Source organism: Chroicocephalus ridibundus, chromosome 7 (assembly GCF_963924245.1).
Source record: "Chroicocephalus ridibundus chromosome 7, bChrRid1.1, whole genome shotgun sequence".
NCBI lineage: Eukaryota > Metazoa > Chordata > Aves > Charadriiformes > Laridae > Chroicocephalus > Chroicocephalus ridibundus.
The window spans coordinates 7,758,785-7,785,849 of NC_086290.1; the positions used below are offsets into that span (position 1 = coordinate 7,758,785).

Consider the following 27,065-nt stretch of genomic DNA (forward strand, 5'->3'; position numbering starts at 1 on the left):
TATTTGCCCCAAATTTTTACATACAAGTGAATTTGTCACGTATTTTCCATATGATAAATGTAAGAAGAGATACAGACAGGAACTGATCCTCTCTAGTACATCTACATTTCCTGTATGCATTTCCAAAACACTTCATACTTCCAGAGACTTTCATGTCTTTCAGAAACACAGTCCTGGGGAAGATGAGCACAGGATGTAACAAGAGAAGATTTCTGACCAGCAATCAGGAATACTCCATTCACAACTACAAGAACCCTCTTTCACAATCAAAGTAAGTGAAGAGACTGGGAACGTGCTCAAAACAGTGGGGACAGAGTGGAGAACAAACTACATTAATCCAATAACAGACAACTACAATTACACATTTTTGCTGTTGGTTTGCTTTTGCTACATTTTATTTCTTAATTCCCTAGCTTAGAGTCACAGAGCTGACATTCCTCTGCTTAAAAGACCCTTTATGTATGTACACATACCAGAGGAATCACAGTGGTAGGTTATTTTCTATACTATTTATTCTCTATTCTATTAAACTGAGAAGAATCAAGGTTGGGTTTACTTCTATTCTCTTTGAAGCAGGATTATAAGGATAATCTTCCCTAGAGAGGAAGTATCAGGAAGGGAAAAATACATAAAAGATGCTCTGCACTAAACAATTACCTTTACTACAAGACAACCAGAGTAGCGTTGTCCTCATCAGAAGGTGTGCTACTACTTAAGGGGAATCACTGTTTTTTCCTTTGGGAGACCTGAGCTTTGTGTAAGATCCATGTTATTTCAAAAACTCTGTTACAGAAGTAGCTGCATGATAAAAAACCACCATCAAACACTGGTCTCATACCATGACTTATGCAGCAGCTTCATGCAGCAAAGTCTCTGTGAACAGAGCCTTGCCTTACCCCTAGCACACTGGTGATACAAGCTTGGATGTGGAAGCGCTATTTTTTTTTGGTTTGTTTGATTTTTGACAAAGGTCAGGACCTTCCCAAGGGCAGGGGGGGGAAAGAAAAAAAATCTTTGAAAACTCTTATATAAAAGACTTGCCACAACAAGAGCTTTTCCAGCTATTTTTCACCTCAATTATTTTAGGAAACATTTAAACACAATATAAGCATATTTATATTAGCATCAGAACCTCAGGGTTCCTGTGACTAGAACAAACACCAACCCAACCCTCCCAACCAACCAAAAACACTCACAAAAAGTTACATATGTTTCTTTGTTAGGATGAAAGGGGAAAATGTTTATGCCTTAAGCCCAAAGATACTGATCAAAATTATCTCATTCTTACATTAACAAAAACCATGGGTATAACTAAAAGATAGTTACTGCATCCAGTTACTGCTTAGCTCGAGGGCCGCTATTTACACACAGTTCTCAGAAACAAATAATTTTGGCAAATTGGACTGATGCCTCAGACAGCTAAGTCAACAGAGAATCCACTGCTGTCAAAAGCAGGAGGTCTTGCTGCTGCTTCTTCTCCCTGTAAGTGTGGCCCCACCTCCACCTTTGCATCATCTCTGGTGCTTGCTGAGCTTTTCCATAGTGTGATTCAACCAGAAGTGACCGAGAACCATAAAGCTCTTTAGCTAGGGTAGTTTTTGCTGGGCTACTGAGCTATGGCGGAGCACAGGAAGTTTATGTGAGTGCTAGCCAGCATCGAGTAAGCAACGAGAGGGACAGAGAAAGAACTGTACCCCCCTCTTTTTGCAGCAGTGACTTTTATATCAGCTCTGCCCCAGTAGTCAATTAAGGACACTCTTCAATAGCACCAGCCTAATTAAAAAAAAGCTATGTGAAGGTGTAGATTATAATTTTTTTGGGGAAAAAAATAAAATAAGTCTCTATTAACTGAGAACCAGTAGATGAATCCTGAGACAAAAGATGGACAAGCGATAGGCACCTATATTTGGAACAGATTAGTCCCTTCTGGAAAACTTTCCTTAGGAGAGGAACAGGAAAAGGACCACATGAAACTGCCTCAGATGATAAAGGAAAAGAAAGAAGAAAGAAAAACAAAACCAAAAACTCCACGCAACCTTAAAAATCCTGACTTGGAGAGCAAGGGAGGAATTACAGAGGAAGCAACAATTCTCCCGCCCACGAATGGACCAAGGTATGCTCACAGATGCTCTGACAGCAATAAGCCAGGGCCTGCAACCAAAGTTTCACTCTCACTCTCTCAATTAGTGCTTTACTTACCCCTGTGGCCCAGGGATTCAAAGACTTTTAAAATCTATGACACAGCTTTTATAAAAATGTAGCAGCTGATCTTAAGGTTACCATTCGTCTTAAAGAAAATTCAAAGCAGCTCTGTACAATTGTGAGACACAGAAGCTGGAATTATGCAGAGGCAGCCGTTCCCTTTTTCCAAAAAAGCCAACACACACATTAACTCTGTGCACGTGCTTTCTGCATGTTATCTTATGTCTAAAGTTTGAGATCCATTAAATAACTAACTAACTAGAGAGCAGAGAATCACACCCTCCCTAGTACAGATCTGATCTTATTAATAACATAGCGTTTAAATAAGAAATTTGTCCATTTTTGAAGCATGAATCAAAAAATTCCCTAATCTTGTTTATATTTGGTTACTGGAAAATGCTGTACAAATAAATCCATGCTGCATTGACTTAAATAGCTTAAATCAAAGATTTATGCTTTTCCTAATGATACCATCTACACAGGTTTTAAAGTTATACATTAACCAGTTAACAACACTGGAAGATACTTTTTATTTGATTCAGTTTACCAAGCTATTTAGTAATCGGATTTTCAAATAAAAGGACTTGGGGGTGCTGGTAGACGAGAGGCTCAACACAAGCTGTCAGTGTGCACTTGCAGCCCAGAAAGCCAATCGTATCCTGGGCTGCATCAGGAAAAGCATGGCCAGCAGGTCAAGGGAGGTGATTCTCCCCCTCTACTCCACTCTCGTGAGACCCCACCTGGAGTACTGCGTCCAATTCTGGAGCCCCTACTACAAGAAAGATATGGACGTGCTGGAACGTGTCCAGAGAAAGGCCATGAGGATGATCAGAGGGCTGGAGCACCTCTCCTATGAGGACAGACTGAGAGAGTTGGGGTTGTTCAGTCTGGAGAAAAGAAGACTCCGAGGAGACCTTATAGTGGCCTACCAGTATCTTAAGGGGACCTACAAGAAAGCTGGTGAGGGACTTTTTAGGATGTCAGGTAATAGTAGGACTAGAGGGAATGGATTAAAACTAGAGATGGGTCGATTCAGACTCGACATTAGGAACGAGTTCTTCACCATGAGGGTGGTGAGACACTGGCCCAGGCTGCCCAGAGAGGTGGTGGAAGCCCCATCCCTGGAGGTGTTCAAGGCCAGGCTGGATGGGCTCTGAGCAACTTGGTCTAGTGGGAGATGCCCCTGCCCATGGCAGGGGGGTTGGAACTAGATGATCTTTAGGGTCCCTTCCAACCCTAACAATTCTATGATTCTATGATAAATAGGAACACAAAAGCATAATGTGCAGTTACTCTACCTCTTCCAAAATTAAGGACTGAATGTTATATCTTACTATGTACTGAGTGTAGACATCATTAAAAAAATTAACTGAACAGAAATAGCACCAAATTTACCAGAAGACATTTGCAGACTTTCTTGAGAACATTCCCCCCAAAGAAAATTCAGAAGACAGAAGGAAAATTCTGCAATTTTGAACCCGATAAGAGGCTCTCATAGGTATGCTCTAGTTAATCTTGCTGCACTGGTTATACAAAGTAATCTGCTCTTTTATTTATCTGTCCCGTCCCTCTATCAGAGGCACTACTACAACAGCAGAAATTGGCAGAAGAGAATGTGTTTACACCTCAATCACTCCAGCTTGGCCTGGTGTCTGTGCTCTCACAGACCTTCACTGACTGCAAACACCAAGATACGGGGCTTTGCACTTGCGTGACTCAGGCACCATCGTGCCACCTTCCCATCCACTGACTTTGGTGCAAAGTCAACAGCCTTCAGAGAGGAAGGAAAGACAGAAAGAGACATTGTCTTAAAGCACAGCAGCAAGATTCACCAGAAAGTACCTGTCAAACATCTACTGCAAGCCTATAGACAATTTGTACAGGTACGGGTTACCAGCACTATATTATCTGCACAATAATAATGTTGCATATCAGAAACAAAAATTGAAACTTGCCCTCAGTCTTGTAGTTCATTATACTTAAAGACCTCCTTTTCTTTACTGAGAAGTTCTGCATGCTACAATCTCTCAAACAATTGTAAAAAAACAACATAGTGCCCCTCTTTGTCACACTTGGACTATAAAACAGGACACTACCATTGCTCATAAGAAAGCTGACAGGCTTTTAAAGAGAACACCTTTCATAGTAATAGCCACGTGAGAGGCCAAGATGTATTATTAGTAACTATCCCTCCTCCTTTTTTTTATATTTTAAATTCTGAGCAATAATCTAAGGCTCTTTAACCCTGCCTCACCTTCTCCTGCGCGTCCACTACTGAATGCAATAGATATGCTTAGCTGATGATCACAAAGAATAACAAGGTAACTTCTTCAGGAATATAGTTGCATACATGGAAATAAAAAATTTAACAACCAGCAAGACTAGAGCAATCTTTATTCTACATATTGATAGGAAACTACAGTATGAAAGTGGAGATCAGCAGGAGTTTGTTGTTGGCATTTGTTAGCCATAAACTCAAAATTTCTGGCTTGGAGAACTTTAAGTGTACACCGATAGACTGAAAAAACACTGGCACTATACAGTGCTTCTTCAGAGTAATCTGGACTGCTGGCTCATGAGGAGGGTCAGCCATTCCATTCTGCACAGAGCACTGTCATTCTTTTATTAGTTCTCCTCTTGGACTTCACTTTGGACTTTTAGGATACAAACAATCAGAGCAAAGTACATCAAAGGAAGTAAACAACTTTATCTGGTTTCCTCATGGCAAATGAAACAGTCCTCAGGATGCAGCCCCTACTACATGTAACATGACAAAGGGGTTCTGCTAAGGTGCTTCCAGCTCACTATTAAATCTAGCAGGCTTCAGGTATTTTTCTTTTTGTATGGTGCCAAAATACGCACTTTTAATTTAAAAAAAAAAAAAAAAACCCAGAAAATTTAACCATTTTAGGAAGAGGAAAAGGTTGGCATACTATGATACCACCTAAGGAAAAAACCCCACTGCAATCCTTTTTTTGACTAGAGGAACTACACAACACGAAGAACAATCAAAGTCCTCCTGACAGACCAGGAACGTTCAATCCACATGTTTCAACAGATGCAGGGTTTCCAATGAAATTATAGTTCTAGCACTGAACAATCTGTGTTGGATTAAAACCGACTTGTCTAGCATATGTGTATTGTTATAAAACAGAACTCTGTGGCTAGTCCACTCTCTTTAGGGCAACTAAAATAATCTTAAACAGTTTATACACTATTTAAAGTTGTAGATCCATTAGGATCTGTTCTCACCTTTTTTTTTTTTAGCTGAAGAGGGAGAGAGGAATAAAATAATTTCTGAAACAGACTTGCAAGACAGTTAACTATAACCTATTTTTTATATCATTGTCTCACTGGCAAGCATCTGCACAGGGTAACGTACGTTGGCAGACAAAAGCCATTTTAGCCTGAATACTATAACTGCATTAACCTTTAAAAAATTACATACCTCAGAAAGAGCGAAGTATTAGGTTAGTAGAAAATACACGTGTTGAATGGCTAAACCCTCCTCCCCCAAGTAACATCCTGTCTAAAGGCAAAAGGAAAGAGCTATTTAGAAAGGCTTATGAAATACAACATGGCATATCTTTAATTTTTGCTAGCACAGTTCTGTTCGCCTGGGAGGTGAAACATGAATGCCCTTCTCACACAACATTGCTGTACCAGCAAAAGCTCTGTAGAAACAACTATGCTGACGGAAGATTTTGTTGGCTTAGCTTACATCGTTCAGAGAAACCTAACTGACAGCAGAAAAACTCCTCCTGTCTCCTAAGCCGTTTCTACTCTGGGAGCTCTAAGGCAGATGTACACACAGTTCTGTATCCATGTCCTCACACCAACACTCCCCCCCAACTTCAAGCCATTTCGTCTTTCAAGCAATCCCCAACTCTTACCTTTCTATCCTTATTTTATTTATACTGCATGCTCATCCATCATCCTTTATCAGCTTCCTTGTTATCTCGCATAATTTTTTCCATTATTAAAAACAACTCTTAAAAATTGAAGCATCACCTGTTATTAGATCATTCCTTGAAGCTAGATTTCTAGCATTAAGGCCTTAAAATGGAAAAGAAAAAAGAAAAGTCACAGTATGTTTTTCCTGTATCCATTGGAAATAAAATGATTAGTTTGTGAAAAAAAGAACTGGTTTTCCCTTTATGCCATTATCAGTACCTACTAAACGTGACAGAGGTTTTATAGCACAATAAAGTGTAAGTATAGCCTGAGCCGTTTAGGGTTGCTTTAAAAAAAAATTAAAGAAATTAAAAACTTGTTTTATATTACCAAACTGTAAACTAACCAAAGGTATCTTTCAAGAGTCTTTTCAGCTCAGCGTTGATTAATGCTAGTGTATTAGAAACATGATAGAGTACAAATTTTCATTTCAGATGCAGTAAAAAAAAAAATAATCTTGGTACTCAAAACACTTAAGAGAATACTTGTATCATCAAATAAAGTACATGCCCTCAGATGAGACAGCAGGAAACTAAAACCCCAAAATAGGAAAAGAAGTGTTTTTTTCCCCACTTATTTTAAGTAGATAAATTGAAGCATTGCCTGTGACTTTTTTCAGTGGATATCCTTCAAATAGCAGCTTTCTTAAAAGAAGCATATCTTCATTTCTTTTGAAAACAGCTATGCAGAACTGCACACAGCAGCCAACAATCTTTTTTATATAAAATTCAGCTTTTATTCTTAGAATATATAAGTTAACGTTTTTCCTTTGGTATTTCCATCAGTAACAACACCCATCCACCCCACCCCCCCAAAAAAAAGCTCTCTAAAATAGACATACAAATTTTCACAGCAGATGGTAGGAATACAACCCTAGAGTTACCAGGCCAGATTAAAGATTCAGTTAGATACTCAAGATTATGAAGCAGGCTTGGTTTTCAAAAAAGTTATGACGCAAAAGCTTCAAATACAGCCAGCACTTTCTTTCCCCCTTATAACAAGAATCACCAATTTGGTGAATTATCATACCATTACTGCATAAGGTAAATGAAGTAAAATAAAGATAAAACACACCAAAGCAAACAACAAGAGAAACACCACAAAACTTTCTATGGGCCACTATCAATAGTCTCACCTATGTATTGTTTCCATAGCTTCACAAAATACTACATCACATCAACAAGATACATATGTACATCATTTGGTAGCTTAAAAATCTGTTTGTTACAAGTATCATGTAACAACAAATCAGGATTTTAAAATTGTCTACTTAACAAACATTAATCTGTTAGCAGCGTGGTTTTGCTCAGTTTATAACAGAGCCACAGCAGTTCTGAAGTCTGCTTTGATAGTGCAGAAACCTGAAAAAAATTTAAGTGACCATTGATCTTCATGGAATCAAGTGTCATGATTTTTAATAGACACCCAAAGTTACTTATGATCCCAATAAAAGGAGATTTGGTCCACAATACAAGAGGGAGTCACCAACATCCTGCGTAGGAAAAAGCATTTTTTATGTAGCTTGTTGTAAATACTCTTGCTATTTTGATTTGAAATCTATTTTTCAGTTGAAAACTTATCTTTATAAAAAATTTAATTTAAATTGTAGTTCCTCATTAGAATGGAGATAACAGTAACACTTCAAAAAAACTAAACATAGATATCTCCCCCATTTTTGCTACCTAGGGAAATGGTTTTGTTTTAGCAAAGATATTTATAATGGTTTTCCAGTCTTACCACAAGTAAAATATCCAGTAAATAAAAATCAGCAAGAATGATGTTATTAAACCAGATGATACAAGAAAAAGGGTTTTTAATGTTAATGTTGAAAGAAAGAAGAGATTTAGGGATGCTGATGATCTCTGTTAATTGATTAAGTCTAAAATGGGTTTTGTGGAAAAAAGGAAAACCAAATGCAAACTGCAATTTGTCTACAGACGTTTTATTCCCCTTTCGGGAAGCATTTAAATACCCTATTTCAGAACTCACATACCTGCATCATATTGGCATTTTGCTTCATTATGCAGTTACTGAAGACGTGCTTTCCATAACATCTCACACAATGCTGTGCATGCGCCTTTAGAAAGCATGCTGCACAGACATGCTTAGCTGATTGCCTGGCGTCCGTACGTCCGCGCTGAAGCGGTCTGTTGAGGCACTTGCTGAAGGCTCTCAGACAATAGAAAATCAACAGCTGGGTGCCGCGCTGGCAGTGACACCCAGCCAGACACCAGGCACAGCCACCAAAATGCGCAGAGCCTAGATCGAGCTCCTCATTAGCTATTCAACAAGCCACTGATGCAAAAGCCTTCTGAAGCTGTAAATGCGCTATAAAATGGCTGTACAGATTTTAATCACTTGTCACCATTAACAGTCAGGCTACTCTCAAAATGAAAGTTTATACCACGCTAAAAAAACTCTGATGTGACACAGAAGTAGGACAAAAATGTTCATACTGTAAAGATATTAATTTCCTTTCTAAACATTTTTATTTCTTCAGTTTGGCATTGTGAACACAACTTAAAAAACCATGAGTAAGTTAGCTCACAGTGCCAGCAGACAAATGCAGTTGTCAATGACAGTATGAATGCCATGATAATTTTCTGGACTGGCACATAACTGCTATCAGAACACAAATAAGGAAGAAAAATATTTTCTGAACAGAGGGGTAGAAAAAAAGCCAGTTATTCTGAAATGCTAATTAACATACTTCCAAAATCAGTATCCGGACCAGGGGTCTGTAATCTTCTTGTGAGAAACAGCTATCACGACCCCATCTGCAGCACTACCACAGTGCTCAGCAGTACTACTGCAGAATGATAATCCCCGTTCTGTACTCCTCTAGCAACCACTCTGAAGAATCCTGCATACCAAGTAAGGCTGGAAGGCAAACGGAGCAGTATTTTTAATTTGGGGGCTCCAGAAAGGGGAGGTGGGATCTTGGGAGGCTGTCATTCCTGACCAACAGGAGATCAGGACCATACATTTTTAAGTGGCAAAGCTAAATACATACATGTAAGATATATGCACATGTATATATACATACACAAATACACATTTCTATAATATAACAAGCATAGGAAATTATTAATAACAAACAAGCACAGGAAGATTTAGACCTGTCACAGACCGTAGCAGTCTTAGTACCAAAAGATATTTTTGTGTGTATTTTGTTTACATACATTTATAAAAAGATCTTTTGGTGAGAGGTTTAAATCTGAATCTTTGTATGCTTGTTATTCCGCTTTTCCGCTACCTCTGTGCACCATCTTTAAAGCCTCCACTCTTACTGGCTGCAAATGGCAGTGGCGCACATCCATGCATCTTGGCTGTCATCCCTGACCAGCAGGATCATAGGAAAATAAAAAAAAAAAAAAAAAAAAGGTAAGCTTTTTCCCTTAGCTGAAGCTGGCAGCTCTTGGAATACTTGTTTCCTTCTTGTGCATAGCAGGTTCAAGGTAACTGCTGGCTATCTCTTCTCTACTCAACAGTTACCTCCTTACATTACTGCACAAGCCAGCTGTTCCTGTTGTTCTACCCCAGGCTATGGTTTCATGGTTCTTTTGATGTAGATAATGCTGCGCTATCTCACACCTGTTGTCCCACCAAGACACCCAATTAGCTCCCAACAGACAAGTCTATAATAACCTTAAGAAAACAGATACAAAATACATCATTCTGGGAGGCCCTTGGTATTTTCACTGAGGCTTCACCTCTTTTTTTTCACCTGGTCTGCAACGGAAGCATTATTCTTCATGATAAAGACTCCTAGACATTCATTGCAGGGTCTGTAATTTGAATATCTCCAAAGAGAACAGTTTTTAATTTTTGGATGCAACATACAGATTACATTAATATCAGAATAATCTTTTAAGTAGTTTTCATACACAACACTAGGAAGACGTGTTTGTGCACATGTGTATTTAACACATGTTATAGTTGGATCTGGCATTCACATACACCACTGTAGAGAACCTAGGAGTATTTTTTTTAATCATTAGGGTCAGCAACAAGCTGCAGCTAACCCTGAACAGGAAATAAAGCAGTACCCAGGGGAAAAAGAGGAGAACTGGGCAATGAACTACTGTTATACTTTGCACTGCCCCTTAGAAAACTGTTATTTTTCCTGAAACTCACATGCCCACATTATAAAGAGTCATGAACATATCAAATGCTTCTTTTTGGCTCTTATTAGCTTCTGTGACTCCTATCCTGGAGGCTGTCATCCTACAGGAGAGGATAGACTGGTCTGGGTTTGCTTTCTCATAACAAAAGCAAAACCGTTTCCCCACCTTACACACATTTATTGGTCTGCTCTAACTGAAAGACAGGAATAGCAGTAATTATGTTTCCCACCATAACTAGAAGCAGCAGCTTCCTTCAGCAGCAGCTTAAAAAAAGTCTCCAGTGAATTCCACGAGGCACTTCAACATAATCCCCACCTTCTAGCTGTCCAGATTCTATTCGATAACATTCCTTCTTTCCAGGAGTTCACTGTTTCTCATGATTTACAGATTTCATTAAAATGGGAAATGGGAAAAGATTGTTGAAGTGAGGAGAGGGGAAGAGAAAAAAGAAAAAAAAAAAGAGGCAATCTAAGGTGGAAGATCTTAAAATGCGGGTCCAGTTATGATTTCAATCCCTTCAGTGAGGCTTTTTTACAACCACTACATTGAAACGGCAAGAAAACCACCAATGCCTACAATAACCAAAGTTTTCCTTAAGAGATGAAAAGTAATTTTTAGCTTAATATTAACAGTCCTCCAGGCTTCTGTGTTTAGCATTAAAAAGGAAGAGAGGATTTTGACAGGAAACAACAGTTACCTGAAATATTCCTGCATAGGAAGTGTACTGTATAAATGCATGTTTGATGTTGCGTCTACAGCTGTATGAATGCCTTTATACAGTGCCAAATACAACCATATGTAAATGAATACAGAAATAACTCATTAACGTATGTGAAATAAGAAAATAATTTAAACTGAATATTGTGAAATAATGCCTTAACATTTATCCCTATAACACTTTCATCCTGGAAACGGGAATTGGAGCACTCAGGGCTAGTTTACAATTGCATTAACAATCCTGACTTAGTCGATCTTCAACTCAGAACATGCGTAAATTGTATCTCTTATCAAACACACACAATTACATTTGCTGAAATACAACCTAACAGAATAGGCATTATAAGCTCAGAAACAGATACGCAAATAGAAAGTTTCAATTAAATTTAAATTTCAAAGCAATACCACATATCAAGCATACAAAACAGATATTCTAGAGATAAATGAAAAACAGTCTAGAAAGCAATCAGGCGTTTGCTAGAGGGGGAAGGATTCTCTAGGCTTTCTCAAGAAAAAAGTGAAGATACACAACACAGCCATAACCACTTCAAAACCATTTTCCTGACAAAACAATACCCTCTGATAGTTGTACTAAAAACTTCAACACAAGTGATGGTGAAAATTAATAACTTCACTTTTTTCTTTAAAAAAAAAAAACCTCATAAAAAAATTACACAACTCAGTAAGTGGCAAAGTGCACCATCAAGTGCCCCCAAACCTGTATCTGACTCACAGACTACAGGAGACTGGACTGGCCTGAAAGACATTTTTCTTTAAAACTCGAACAGGAGTATTGACAGAGACAGAAATCTGAACCGATTGAAAAAGCAAAAGCAGGCTGGGAAGCAGGCATTACTGGGTCTGCAATATCCAAACACTTGAGGCACAAGGGCCCTATATTCTCCCAAACAACTCCCAGTAAGATTTACAGGCCGGTACATTTTCAGGGCAGAAAAGGCAGGACACAGACTCCTGGAGGAGGAAGCACACAGCTAATGAACTCCAATGATCTAACAGCCTTTCCTTTTAGAAGAATGAACAGAGGAAGAGAACAAAAATTAGTTCTTTGAAGATTCATAAAGAACAAGCTAAAAATCAAGCTTCTGAACCAACCAAAAGAAAAAGCTTGAGAAAACTTTTTAGAAGACCAGAATTGGATAGTTTGTTAAGTAAACCACTTATCACAATTCCAAAATGAAGTTTATCTATAAACCTACAGGAAATAGAGCAGCTTTTCCCAGTTACATGAGCAAGGGAGACAATTAAGAATGTAAGTAGCATTTGGCCTGTCTACATGAACTTAGAAGTGCCACACAAAGCCACGTTCCGATCACAGCAAGTTTCATCCACTTGACTGATTTTGAGTTTTTCTCTTCTGAACTGCTATTAAGTCTTAAACATTTGATTGAACAGAAATATCCTCATCCCTAGCCTTAGAGAAATTACCTAACTCCAGACTGGTCATGAATGCCTATGCTGTATGTAGTTCATATAATCTCCCTATAAACCCCCCCCACTTCCGAGAAAGCACAAACGCTCAACCACTGCAATTTCATTCCTTTGCACCATAAGCACAGTTTATTCAGTACAGTGATGAAGCTAAAATAAACATCTTTCTCTGGTGGTTTTATTTTTGTTCCAAGAAGTGAAATATATTCTCATTCTTACTAGTATAAATGAAACAATTTTACTGCTGTTTAGAAACTAGTCACCACTTAGCTATGGTTACTAGATAATGACAAAGCGTTGTCCAAATCTAAATACAGTAGACCTTAAACTAAAGCCCTAAATTTAAGCAATCCTAAAACACTGACTGTGCAAAGCTAGTCTTAAAGATGAAATGCAATTACATTTCAAATGCCTTCTGGACAATGGACACCAAATGAGCAAGTGTCTGTCTGGTGGGTCCATTTGTACGGCTGATTGCTGATGAAAGACTAACTTATCGTTAATTAAAAAGTCTAGAGTAACAGTATAGAAACAAGCTGTAAATAATACTTCTAGCATTCAAAGAATTAAAGACTAAAAATATCTGTAAAAGTACTGAGGTTTAAGCAAACAACTGAGAAGTGCGTCATGCTTAACAAAAGAGTGAATATATCACAAAAACAGAGTAAAGATCAGTTACTTAGTTTTGCCAGATACATGTTTAATCACTGTATTCTCTGTCCTTTCACCCCCAGCTCTTCCTATTACTGAACACTTTCATTCACTGTTACTTCTAAAAAACAGGTCTATAAACCTTTCAAGACCTTCACATTTTCTCCACAAACCTAACCTACTTCATTGTTGATAAAAATAAAATATAAGAAAAAAATTAAAGGAATAGTAAATGTAGTCTCAAGATGATAGATTCACGCAAACCTAATGAACACGCTATGCCTGGTTTTGCATTCATATCTTGACATTAACTTTTTCCTGAACTGTAGTTTAAATTCAGACTGTTCTAGACATTCTGCTTTTATACAGTCTCATCCAAATGCCAGGCATTAGCTCAGGAGAAAATTAAGCTACTCATTTGCAGCTTGGAGTTTAAGGTCATCTTAACTGCCTGAAATCAAAACCAATATACTGTAATATCCTGACAGACACATCAGGTTCATTGTGTTTTGAGGTCTTGAACAAAAAAGCAACAGTCTGAACAAAAAGTAACATCTATGATAAATTTCCTCTGGGCTCCATAAGGTGTGCAATATGCAAATAATCATTCTTTAGAATGTACTGATTTTGAAACTATGCTGTCCAAACCCCATAAGCAATACATACAGACCTGTCACACTAGGCAGGGGAATGTTGAGGGGTGCAAAATCAACTTTTTTTGTAAAGACGCTATCAAGCAAACAATAAAGCTAAGTTTTCAACTATTCCAGCAATAAGTCACAATGACCAGTAGTTTTGCGAACACAGAAATGAGAATAGAGAACCGTAAGAAAATGTTTATTCTAAACCAGTGTTATTTGCTGCAAAGGGACAGCTGAAATAGAAGTTCCCAAATAATAACGCCTACCCCCAAAATAACAAAACCCCAAACAATAAACCTTCTCTCATATTTGCAAAATTCCATGCTGGCCAGCACAAAAATGGTGTTATCATTCCAAAGAATTCTAATCTATGAACACGGGACCAGGGCTTCAGTGCCAGGTGCCTAAAAGCAAGGAAAGGGAGGCTTTGGCTAGAATCATGATGAGCAATTCCATTGTAATCCCACATTTCTCACCTACTTCAGGTGTTCCTCCTCCTTTCCCACAACTTAACGTTTACTATGTTGCTAGTTATCGCTAGTTTTCAGGTGCCTAGACTAAACACCCTTAAGATCACTATAAACCCAAACCAGACAGTTCTTGAAAATAACAATATTAGTCCAGTCAGAAGTTTTTTCCTTCTGTGTTCTCTCTCTGTAGTTCCATATACTCTTAAAACATTGTGAACTGGCAGCAATGGCTGCCAGCATGCTTTCATGCCATGAAGCAGGCACAAAGAAAACCCCTAAAGAAATCACAAAACTTCTTATCTCATCAATTCCAATCCTCAAGTACTTCAGAGGCAAAAGACTAAGGAATGCATTAGTTTAAACCAAGGGAGATGTAAAAGTCTGGACAAAAGTATTTTTCTAGTGTGAAGTTTGACTGCAGCTTGCTAATTTAGCAGAAGTCTATTACTGTCCAGAACTCAGAATCTGAAAATCAACAGGTCAGATAAGACAAGAGCGACAAGTTTCCTCAGAGCAGGTATGTGTTACCTTCCACCCATACAGAAAGGAATGAAAGTAACTGCAGGGTTGAACCAAACAAGTGACAATACAACATGGGAGGAAGATCTGAACCACATATAAAAGAAGGGCTAGGGAAAGGGTTGCAGCTTTTCTTTTGCTTCATGATGATGGAGAGGATTTAGGAACTCAAATATTTTTTAACACTGTTTTTCAATTTATTTTTCTCTCTTGAAAAAATAAAATCCAGAATATCAGCTTTACTCCTCTACTTTGTTCTAAAAGTAAATTGTGTTGGTATATCTTGTGAGGTAAGTATGTTCAACCTAAAGCAGTGAGAGACTTCTGTTAGCTCCAGCATTAGCAGTTTCAAGGACTTCGTTAACACCTCCCCTACGCCCACCCCAAATCGGCTAATATCAACTTAATCAGCACAAAGATCTTTTTACATCCCAGAATGTTTAAGGTTAAACAAGATCTGACTTCTCATGTAAAAGTCAACAGGGGGAGGGAGAAAGGAAAGAAGACAGAGATGGGTAGGATAGACAGAGAAGAATAACAGGAGTCAACATCTGATTTTTACTTTCTTGCATATCTGTACAGTCAAGCATCTGTACATGAATGAGATAATGTAATGGTATCATCAGACCCTAAAGGGACTTAAAGGTAAAACAGCATCACATTTAATACCTATGACTAGTTGGGAAAAAAAAAAAAAAAAAAGGAACAATTTAACAATTTTCTGTTAACGCCACATAAAAGGAGATTATTATCTTTTTAAACAACTAGGGCTGGGACCTGGAGTAGCCACTTGAGATGCATCCTGCAATTCCTGCAATAATACAGCTTGGATAGTGGGCTTTGCTAGATAAACAAAAGCTTTTTCATAGATGCAGCACTAATTTTCAGAATGTTGCTAGGGCAACAGTAGACTGTAACAAGAATTTCTGAATAATGAGCAGGTGGCAATATATGAAGATCTTAGACTCCAGACTGAATTATTCATACTCCTGAATAGTGAGATTTATAAAAGCAACAGCCTTTCTCCATCACCACAAATGGAAATACTACATACCCTGCCTAGAATATTTATAAGAGTTCTAAACATGCATTTCTTTATTGCTCTAACATGATACATAAGGCAAGATCACTAGCCTGAACAAAAGAGGCTCATGGCTCAAGCATAAAGAGACATAAGCAGTTATTTTGCATAAAATACTGTTACACAATCTAAAAGAATAGTTTCTCTAAGCCAAAGCTAAATCTAATTTTCTGTCTAAGATTCTCCTTGTACTGATTCAGCAATAGTTCCAGAGGGATAGGAACAAATCTTGGCAATTCCAAAGTAAACACCAGACTAATGGAGAAGAACTGGACACATTTTATCCATCAAGCACATGAAGGAACATCAAGCAGGAATTTTGCCACATGCAAAATGCTATGGGGGGAAGCCTTATGCACAGCCTAGAGATAGTCTTTTATTGCACTTGAAAAGCAATGGCAGCAAGACTTGGCAAGATTTTTGTTAATTTAACACTTTCAAATCTCTTAAGTCAAGACACCACTAAAACTTCAGAACTAACAAACTCCTTCACTTGGCTTTCCAACAAAGTCTCCAGTTAGCTGGTCACCAATGATTAGAGTATCTGGACACAGCCAGCTGTAACATTCTTCTGCTGCATATGACAGAAGAAAACTCTTTTAATGTATTCTAGGACTGAACTGTTCCTCCCTGTGAGTTCACTGAAGCTGTAATGAGATATGCTAAAAAAAAAAAAAAAAAAACCCCCAACAACTTATCCCCACCTTTGGGGGCTTTTTGTCACAGATCTCAGATCTGTTTTAAGTGCCAATATAACCATAAAATGTGTCATTAATTTAGGCAAAGTTCCCAATTTCTGGATATTAACATAGTCTATGTATTGAGATATAAATTCATATGCCACAAGATGACTGTATATTAACGTTTGCAACCACAAACTGCAAAGCTGTTTTACAAAGCTGATATTATCAAAAAAACCCATTAAAAGGTGGATAATCTAATTATTTGATATTGTTCTGATAAACACTCTTCAATTCTTCATCAAGTATCTCTATTTACTGAGTACAATTGTTTCAGTTTAGCTGATTTTCAGTTAGTGTCCATTCATTTCAGGACAAGCCCTAGAACAAGCTACACATTAAATTGTCTTGTCATCATGCGTGACAGCTGTACAGATCTGAATACCGCACGGATAGCTAGAACTAGTTTTTAAACTGAAGTTCATCCAGTGAAGTCTCACAACAATAAGTTGACATCTGGTCAAATTTTACCAGGAAAGCCTTCCGTGTCAGCAAAGCCTCTTTAATTAGGATATAGCTAAACCAGTTTTCGGTGGAATCCACAATTCAAGAACGTTCAGTGCAGGCAGTCTAACTCACAGAAGATTAAAGTATCCGATTCTTACAGCTAGTCTTCCTGCATTGTTTATAAATGAGCTACTGTCCTCTGCAGCAGCTTCAGCCTAAATAGTTTTAAGATCCAGTGCTGAGCAGTGCCCTGCATTGCAGTTGAATCTTGTAAATTCCTTTGTTTAACTTTCTGGTGAGAGAGAGGTCAGAAGACAATTGCTTCACTAATATGATGGCTTCATCCAACACCTGTTTAAGCATGACTTTGTATCTCTAAACTGAAAATCCTGGTAACAAAATCAGCATCTTGCTTCTTCCTAATGAACACTTCTGAAAGCACATCATCAGAACAGCAGCTTAACTGTCCAGGCCCAAGCACAAGGGAGACAGAGAGCTGATTCTTCCTTTCCCCAACTGAAAAAAAACCATGGACCGTCACTTTCTGCCACATTGGTATTCATACCTTTCAAAGATATTTGTTAACAAGTAGAGGGTTCAGTCAAGGAAGTAAAGTTAACTTTAAGTACCAATTTTTTTTGCAATGGCATATTCTCCTCTTTCATGGTACAATCACTGAAACAAGAGGCTATACATTAAAGAAACTTAGCAGGATCAAACATTGTTTCTCTCTTTAGAGGGGAGGGAAGAAGGAAAAGTAAACTTAATGAAGATTTGTTTTATAGCATGATGGATATTTTTATAAAAAACTGAACAGGACAGGTCTTCATTAGATGGCACATGTGGCTGTAATAGATAACAGGTAGGTAGAGGAGCTACTTAAGCTAGAGGGAAATGTTGCCACAAAATCACGCATCTATAAAGTTGCCACAGTCAGCCATGCTGGAGGCCAGGAGGCGTCACAGAACCAGATTTTACAACAGCTATTCAGCAGGAAAGACGACAGCTAGCAATTTAATTAACATTAAGGTAAAGTTTGACACAGTTATGAAAGGATTATAATCTCTAATAAGAAGGCACTGGACTAAATGACCCACAGAGTCTCTCAGTATTCAGGCACATTCATGCAGTGCACAGTGCATTAAGTTGCATACTTATCCACAAACGTTCCATTATTTTACTGATAATTACTGCTATTTAATACTAGGGTACCTGGATGGCCTAGGCTCAGTGGGAACCAACTGAAAAGTTGTTCATCCAACTTTACATTCAATTAGCCTGGTAAGAAGCCTTCTTAGGATCAGCAAGAATTTCTCCTTAAAATGAAAAGAAACTGGAGAAAGTCTACTTACTTGTACTTTATTTTTAAAAATTTCAAATAGTTTAAAATCAACTTTATGTCCTCCAACATTTTCTACGGAAGTCTATCTTATAACATCAAGCATGTGAGAGAATCCATCTTCCTTACAGTAGTCATGCCTATATTTAACCTATATATAGTACATAGGCATAATGAATTCAAACATAGTTTAAAAGTTTTAGAATCACTGCTGTTATAACCATGTAAGTGCAGTGCAGACAGACATTAATAAAATATGGATACAGAAAACAACTACAGATACTGCAAACCTAAGAGGTTAATAAGTTATGAGCAGTATTAAAGCTGAACGCCTGTTAACTTCATGCATGAGGACTTTCTTGTCATATCAAGAGCTAGTCAGCTGCCAAGATGCAACACAACTCTACAGGAGACTGCTGCCTTTCTGGAGCAGCAATATCTTGTCAACTAAGAATGCCATCAGATCACTCTGATCTCAGGCAAGCAATGAGCTTTAGAGTTGTCATCATAGATCTAAAACATGCCTGAATTCACACATCGTCTGATCAGAGCTGAAAAATCTTTTCAAGGTCTCCACCCCCAATTATTCCACATGTTAAAAATGGGCTAAACTGTTTCCTGCTTAAAATTAGCCTATATATCATTGCACATTGGAAGAGAGGACAAGAAAAAGAGATACTGAGAGAACACCTATACATTTACATTTCTCGATCTTTATGGAACATCGTAATTTTAAGCCTTCACACTGGTATGGACCAAGGAAGATAAGATACACAAATCCAGTTTCTATCATTGTCTAATATTTCAACATAAAAGGCCAGATAAACAGCTGATTGTATTCTGAGCTGGGACAGACTTCACTGCTGTTGTGATACACGAGTTTTAATAAGGGCTACTGCTCTTTATGATTTTCAAATTAAACTTTACAGTGCCAGTAAAGGGAAGATTAAGTAACAACTAATGGGATGTCATCACACCTAATGATGAACAGCCAACTGTTGAAATATCATACATTGCAATAACTGGGTTATCCCAGTAACATTTATTCTGTTCATATTACTGCTTTAAGAATTTAGCCTAAAGGTACCATTCAGAGCTCTGAAATCTTAGTCAAAAGATGGTATTACTTATTACACTGGATGAAGGCTGTTCTGTCTTGAAATCATTACTAGCTAAACTCAGTCTGGACTCAGTTGCTTCTCCCAGTAACGAGAATGTCCACATAAATACAGGTGTTCCTCTCCAGAAGCCATTATTTGAAAACAGAGAGGGAAACAGGACCTGAGTACTGTTACCACACAAAGCATTAGGATGAAAATCATAACGTTTTCATAAATTAACACAATAGTTTGTGTGAAAGATTCATCCATTTACTAGACCACAAGTCTAACCAGAGGGCATTAGTATTCCTAGCAGCCTCTATAAAGTCAATTATTAGCTTTGCATGTCCTCTTCCTCCTCCCAATCCACACCACAAGGTTGACACCTCAGAGCAACACTGGTACTGGCTTGTGGTACAGCTTTAAACCCTTGAAAGAGCAGTTTATTTTTCCATGAGAGTAATGCAACATGCAACGAAACATATGCCTCGAATACTTTTTAGAGATTATTTGCAATGAAAATACATTAAAGATCACTTTGATGTGCTTAAAACAAAAAAGAAACCACAAAACCTAAACTAGGAGACTAATCAGTTATAATTTTCATTGGAATTAAAAATCAAAGACTTGTTATTGCCAATTCTAACTGTAGAACAACTATCAGCAGACACTGTGAGTATCTAATTATCCATTTTAACACAGATTCTTCCACTGAAGTATACGCAACAGTCATTAACACAAGAAAATGAATCAGTTTCTCTTGGTTTTCTCCCTTGGAAAGCCATTAGGCAAAAGTTCTTGTTCAGGAGTAGTCTGACTTCTCAAGTTTAAGAAGGATAAGGATGCATCAATTCAAAAAGACAAGCCAAGTTTTATTTTGAGTCAAGGCACTGACACTCTATGTAGCTATGCTAACCAATCAAGCTACTTTTAAGAGAAGACAGAAATTGGCAAGGGTTTGGTTCTTGCTTTAAGTTATGGAATAGATTCAATAGATTACAGAAGAAAGGGAGAAAAAGCATCTAAGCCTGGCAGCAAGTTTTACTCTTTAAACACCTACAGAGCACATGGAACCTGAAATCTAGCTCTTCATCCAAACGACAGAAGAATTTACAACCCTTTAAATGAAACAGGCTTTTTACTGTACCGTCTGTTGAAATGCTCCAAATCACACTGTGATAACATGGACAAGAATTCCCCACAAACTGATTTACTAATTTTGCTACTGCATCATTTGGGCACAAAGCCTGAACATTTGATCAAAGCATAAGTTATAAGGGTCAACAATTTTCCAAAGCCTCTCAAAACTCCTACTGTATCTCCACAAGAACACATCAAATTCTTCTGAGCTCATTTAGAATACGAAAACAGATGGAAATCTTCTTGTGGATCCAGCATGCTGGTCAATGATGCAACTGCTCCCAGCTACTCACCACCAGCAGGAGGTTTTTATGCCCAAAGCTCTGACATCAAAAAGGACTGTGAGAACACTCCTCGATCTGCTGTTGGCAGAAGCACTTGAATTAGTTCAAACTTCACTCACCAGCTGCACAGCAACAGCCTTTTCTAGATTCAGCTGCACTAAAGAAGTCACTGATCTCACTTACAGTCACCATTTCCTCCATCTGCCAGTTAAACTGCTCCTGTGAACCTCCCTATACATGTTTCAATTTGACAGAATAAGAGACCTACATCTTACACAGCTGAAAGTGAAATGTTCAGAAACTCCTCACAGTAACAGCTCATTCAACAGATCACAGGGAGTGATAGAGAGTAGGAACAAAAAGCTAAGGATATGTCAACATGATGGCCTCTTTCACAAAGGCAGGTATTTGCAAGGAGTACATCTACTTATATCCTGCTTCGCCATAATGTAAAGTAAAATGGTTCAGTTGGACACTAACAGAAAGCTGCTACACCTCACCTAGCTGCGAACATACTTCTTCAAAACAATTGTGGTAGGTTAACTGCTAGCTGAACATACACAACATTTTTCAGAAAAATACAAAACTCAGCACCAGATCTATGCTAAGAATGGTCAGCTAAACCAAATGTAACAATGACATCTTCTACATTTATGCCTTTTAGAGGTTATTTTTTGACCCAGTAACACAAGTTATCCAAAACTATGCTTTCAATGTGAATGAGCCGCTATGCTATAATATTTAGCCATAGCTTTAATGATATTTAAGATGTTTGTCGTGACAAGCTTCAGCCTTCAAACACATGATTGGACAAAGACCCTTCATAAACATCAGTACAAATTTCCTAACAAATAAACCTGGGGAGGGGGCAGAGGAGAGAGTTGAGAGTGTTAAATAAAGGACAAAATTCTGTTTTATACACAAATTTTTGAGATTAAAGAACAACAAGAATTGATGTTGGGAAAGAGATAGAAGAACAGAAAAACTTAGCAGCAGATGAACAAAGACAAGTGAACAGCACAGTATGTAAATGTTTATGCAGAAACCAATGGCTGCAAAGAGATGATGCCCCATTCCCTTCCAGAGATCCAAGATAAAGAATAGAAAGGAAACCCTTGAATAAGCATCCCACAGCCATGCTCTTCAAATCTACAGTTTGCTTCAGCAGCCTGGATACAAATATGCAATAACCAAATATAAATTCTTGGAAACTTAGTTCTATATATTGGAGAAAAGTTCGTATCATAAAACAACACATTGACAGGATTCTCATAATACATACATTAAACTGCAGGAGACTAACTTATGCACAAGAGTAGCAGTGGAGGCTGTTCTGTAATTAAGGCTGCTAAGCTTCCATCAGTCTGGTTTCAGACATTATTTCCTCTAAAGCACTCCTTCAGAAAGTTATGAAATCAAAATAAGATTATAGGCAGGCTGAAAATACAATTTTCCCAACAATATTTAATCATAATCTGTTGCTGACTTGTGATCTCCTAGAAATAGAGCTTTCCAATATCGCTTTCAAAAAAATCTCTTAACATTGTTATACAGCACATCCGTCCACTACCTCAAAGAGAGGCCAATAAAGAAACACATAAAACCTACTTTAATGGGCTTGCATAGATGCCACCTATCATCCAGAGTAAGCACCATATTAAGGCAATCACATAGTTGCTTCTTGCCTAAAGAGCACGGTGTGAATGACCTTATTATTCAGGTCTTGCATTGCTAAACGACTCATCTTTCCATTACTAAAAGGCTCAATTCGGAATGCAGTTTAACAAAAGCCCCTGGGTCATTCCTATCCAGCCACTACTAAGTGGAATGTACATGGGAAAACTGCCACTAAAAGCTTAACCGGGCTCCCAAACCCCAACGCTCCTGCAGTCCTTCCAACCTAGTGGGGCCAGGATTACAGAACGCTCTACCACTTCTATGAAAGCTCCTCAGATGTCACACTAAGGAATTACGGCATTTTCTATTTACTGGCTATTGCTTAACTCTTTTCATATCTATGAAATAAGAAGAATTAGGGTATATTGGAAAATCTCAGAAACTATACACTTTAACAGTAAATTTATTGTCTATCACTAGCCGGACATCCAAAGTTGGTGCTATTTTTATGCAGGTAGCAGAGTTGTCTAGCTTACCAAAACTGAACAACGCCGTCAATATATATTAAAAAGTTTTTAAAAATTTGATGTATGCTACATTGCAGCTCATTCAAAGTTTATACTGCTCCATTAACATTATGTGACAACCCACTCTCTACGAACATGCTGTCAAAAGTCCCATTTTTCCCAAAGAGTCCAAAAAAATGCAACTGTATCAATTACTTTTAAAAGCTAGAATACATTTAAAGTTTCAAGGTAGTGTATCATTGTATTTAAACAGATGTGGTACTAGACTACTTAAAGAAATTAACTCTGGGGAGAAGTAAATGTGTGAAAATGGTGATACAAAGATACACAAACTTAAACTAACCTAGGCTACTGGAGCAAACTGACAGCACCTTTCAACTGAATAAAACACAAAACCATGGTGTTTGTGTTTCATACCCAGAGCTCAACCTAAAACACTTCACCTAGAACATCCTGCTAGTTTGAAGCAGTTTCGCAGACTTTAAGCAAGTAGTATAAAATAAATAAGACTATGATGTAAAGCAAATATCTTGAAACATCAGGTGAAATGAAAAACAAAGACTTAATACAAGTTAAAGAAAAAAAAACAACAGCACATAGACAGAATTACGCTTAAGACAAGAAAGAGGAAAGTAGCAGTATCTGTCTCCTCAGATTTACCTTCTTTATTCCTCCATACACACACAAAAGCAAAACGTAATCAGGGGACCACTGCAACACATTTGAGTAATTCACCTTTCACAAATCTTTAACAAATAGTTTCTGGAAAACCTAACACACTACACTGCACGCCTCTTAAAATTCTGGTATTTAGCAAACCCACTTTTACTCCCGAGAAAAGTAGTAGTTGATCTTGATAGCAATTTACAGGTCTTGTAAATTAAAAAGTGGCCTAGCAATAGCGAGCAATGGTGTTACAAGTACTACATTTTTGACCTTCCAAGATTTTAAAGACACAACAAGTCTTTATATTATTTTTACCATTGGGTCTTTTTTTTTAACAACAAAAAAATTTAATATTTGAGAAGTCCAAGCTATAAATTACAGATTTCCTACAAAATACTCAAACTCTTGACATCACAGTATTTACTGCAAAAACAAACATTTAATATTATCTGCCTGACAGTAATATTATCATTTTTAACAAACAAATGCAAGACTGTCGAATAAAATGTTTCCATTGCCATTTTTTTTATCCTGAATAGCAAATTGTTTGACTAAAACCTTTTGAAAAAATAATTTTGGAACTTCATTTTTGTTGCTTTCATTTAAACAATAAATACATATTTCTAATCTAACATTCACGAGAAATACTGCACTGGAAGATTGCTGTGATCATGTCGTCTGCTTGCTATGTAACCAAAGGCAAGTCTCAAGTACAATACTCCTTGTAGAAGACAGGACATGAGAAAGTAATCCCGGTGGAAACTGCAAGTTAATGCCTCAATGCAAGAAAGCTAGCATCAGCCACTATGTAAGAGAAAAAAACCCCAACATATTCCCTGTTTTGCATTAGGCACACAAGATCTCTCTAATTTCAGGCTAATGAAAAAAGGGCATCAACATTAAAAATTCAAATAATTAAAAAACCACTCCAAAACACCACACACTTTTGTATATTATATTATCTGACAATGCACCCTAAACAAAGCACCCATTGCTCATTCTTTTTTTTTTTTTCACCATCACCTTCCTAACCCAGCTTTCTATAGATACCGCACAAATCCACCAATGTGTATCTTGCACTACAGGCTTAATTATGAAAAACAGAATTTGTGCAAATGTCTTAGTATGAATAACCTGAATTCTTCTCAGACTCAATGTAAGAAACAGCTATGCCTTACTTCTTTTTCTGGCTCATTCTCTCTCGCTCATAAAGTGAAACCCTTCTTCGGTGCTGAAAACTCATTTAAAAATGTTATTAAAAGAGACTGTAAAAACCAGGCTGTGACATGCTTTGCTATCGGTTCTACTTACACTTTGGATTATAGTACACTAGATACATCCACATGCAGAATCGTCCAACATGCGACAGAAAAAAACCCAACATAAAAGATTAACAACCCTCTTCCAACACTGTCATAGGCAGCACAAATATAAGATTTTTTCCTCCAGACAACATAAGGGGAGGTCTAAATAGGAACCCACGATAGCCCATACGAGCGCAGCAAGCTTGCGACCAACTACTGCTAACCCGAAGGGCTAAACCCGAAAACCCCAGCCCCGCAACACTTGGAGCCCACCCCGGCACCCCTAGAGCCCACCGCCTGAAGGGCTCCGAGGGCCACCGACCGGTCCCTACCCCCGGCTCGCAGGGAGAGCGCCTGCCCAGGCGCCAACATCCTCCAATAGACCCCAGGCCGGCGCGGCGCAGGGCTGCAGCAGGCCGAGGGCGCAGCCCCGGGGCCCACCGGCGGCTCCAGGCCGCCGTGCCGTGCCCCGCTCCGCCGGCCGGCCCTGCCTATATTAGGGAAGGGCGGCGGGTTCAGCCTCCCCCCGCCGGACCGGGACCCCCGTCCCCACAGCGTGCAGGTGCAGCCGGCCGCCAACGGCCCCAACGGCCACGGCACGCGCCCCTCCCCCGCGCGGGCCCGCCCGCTCCCTCAGCGGCTGCCCCCCGCTCTCCGCACTGCGGGCGCGGCCGACTGCCCCCCCGCTCCTCCTCCGCGGAGTCCGCGGCCCCGCCACCACCGCTCCCCGCCCACAGGGCCGCCTTCTCCGGCGGAGCGGCGGGCTCCTTACCGCGGCAGCGCGGCCGGCGGGCTGGGGCCGGCGCGGCGGCGAGCTCACGCACGAGGGGCGCTTAACCCCATCGCCAGCCGCGACAGCCGCCCGGGTTCCTCCTGCTGCCGCGGCGGGGAGAAAGACCCGCCCCACCCGCGCCACAGCCGCCAATAGCCACGCAGGACGCTAATGATTAACGGCGGCGCGGACCAATCAGCGGCGTGGCGGCCTCCCCCGGCTCTGCCGGTGAGTGGTGCCTCTAAGCGCTGACGGAGGCGCAAGGCCGCCCAGAAGGCAGTGACCAATCGGAGAGCGCCGCTGCCTTGACAGAAGGCCTTGAACACCAACGAGAAGAGAGATACCGGTACCGCAACGCCCGCCCACTGTGGGGAGCCGACAGCCACTGGCGGCGCAGCAGCGCGCAGACGGACTGCTCCCGCGGCTAATGACAGCCCGCCTGCCCCCGCTTCCTTGGCCCCCCTCCCCCGGCCAGCGGCCACACTCCCTCGCCCGAAATGCGCCCGAGCGGGCCCGCTGCCGCTTGCGGCGCGGCCCATCCCCATAGCGGTCCCCCCGGTGCCCCTCGTAGCCCTCCCGGCAGGGCGCACTGAGAGCGGCGGGAAGCGCCCGGCTGCGTGCGTGCTACTCCCCCTCCCCCGCCTTCCCCCGCGACTGCGCGTCACTTCCGGGCGGTTGCGGTTCGAGCCCGGAGCCCGCGAAGACGGAGCCGTGAGTGGCGCCGCGGGGTACGGCCCGGCGGCCATCGCTCGCCAGCGGCCCCTCCGGGCGGCGGGGAGTGGGGAGGGGCCGTTTCCAGCCCGTTCGCTGCGGTGGCGCCGTGGTGTGAAGAGGGGGGCTGTGAGGGGGGGCCGGCTGTGAGGGGGCGGCTGTGAGGCCTGGAGGATGGAGGCTGGGCCGGGAAGGCGGCCTGTCCCCGTCGAGCGTTGGGGTGTAAGGCCTTAAGGGGCTGCCCTGAGGGGAACGGTGTGGTGAAGGGACGAGGTTCCAGGTGGGACTCGTTCTTTCTCAGCCCATCTCTGTGCCAGAAGGCCTCGCTGATTCCGCTCGCCCTGGCTGCTGCTGGATTATCACAGCATGTGCTGAGGTAGTTCTGCTATTGCAGGGCGCTGCTGCGTACAGGGAATTGCTTAAGTCCCCCCCCCCCCCCCCCCCAAGATGCCCCTAGGCAGGTATTAAGGCTGGCCTGTGGAAGAACTGTTGTGTGCCACAGAGCTTTGTAATGTCCTTTGTCCTGTCTCATTGCTTCTTGTTTTAACGTTTTTTAAAACTCCGTATTCTAATGACTTGAGTAGTTTTTCAATTCATTATTATTCTA

The 27,065-nt window shown here is 39.9% G+C and overlaps 2 protein-coding genes across 18 annotated transcripts in view; one reads left to right on the top strand and one right to left on the bottom strand.

Moving 5' to 3' along the window:
• Positions 1-25,902, bottom strand: part of R3HDM1 (R3H domain containing 1) — an 89,330-nt gene extending 63,428 nt beyond the window's left edge. For 12 of the 14 annotated variants that reach the window (XM_063342405.1, XM_063342400.1, XM_063342396.1 and 9 more), the window contains exon 1: positions 25,748-25,902. The gene's annotated coding sequence lies outside the window, so the exon portion shown is untranslated. Of the gene's footprint in view, positions 1-5,650; positions 5,728-25,307; positions 25,326-25,747 lie in introns of those variants that run through there. The other 2 variants (XM_063342393.1, XM_063342392.1) reach the window with 2 other exon arrangements.
• A 448-nt stretch (positions 25,903-26,350) lies between these two features.
• ZRANB3 (zinc finger RANBP2-type containing 3) overlaps positions 26,351-27,065 on the top strand; it is a 50,141-nt gene continuing 49,426 nt past the window's right edge. For 2 of the 4 annotated variants that reach the window (XM_063342597.1, XM_063342598.1), the window contains exon 1: positions 26,494-26,834. The gene's annotated coding sequence lies outside the window, so the exon portion shown is untranslated. Of the gene's footprint in view, positions 26,459-26,493; positions 26,835-27,065 lie in introns of those variants that run through there. The other 2 variants (XM_063342595.1, XM_063342594.1) reach the window with 2 other exon arrangements.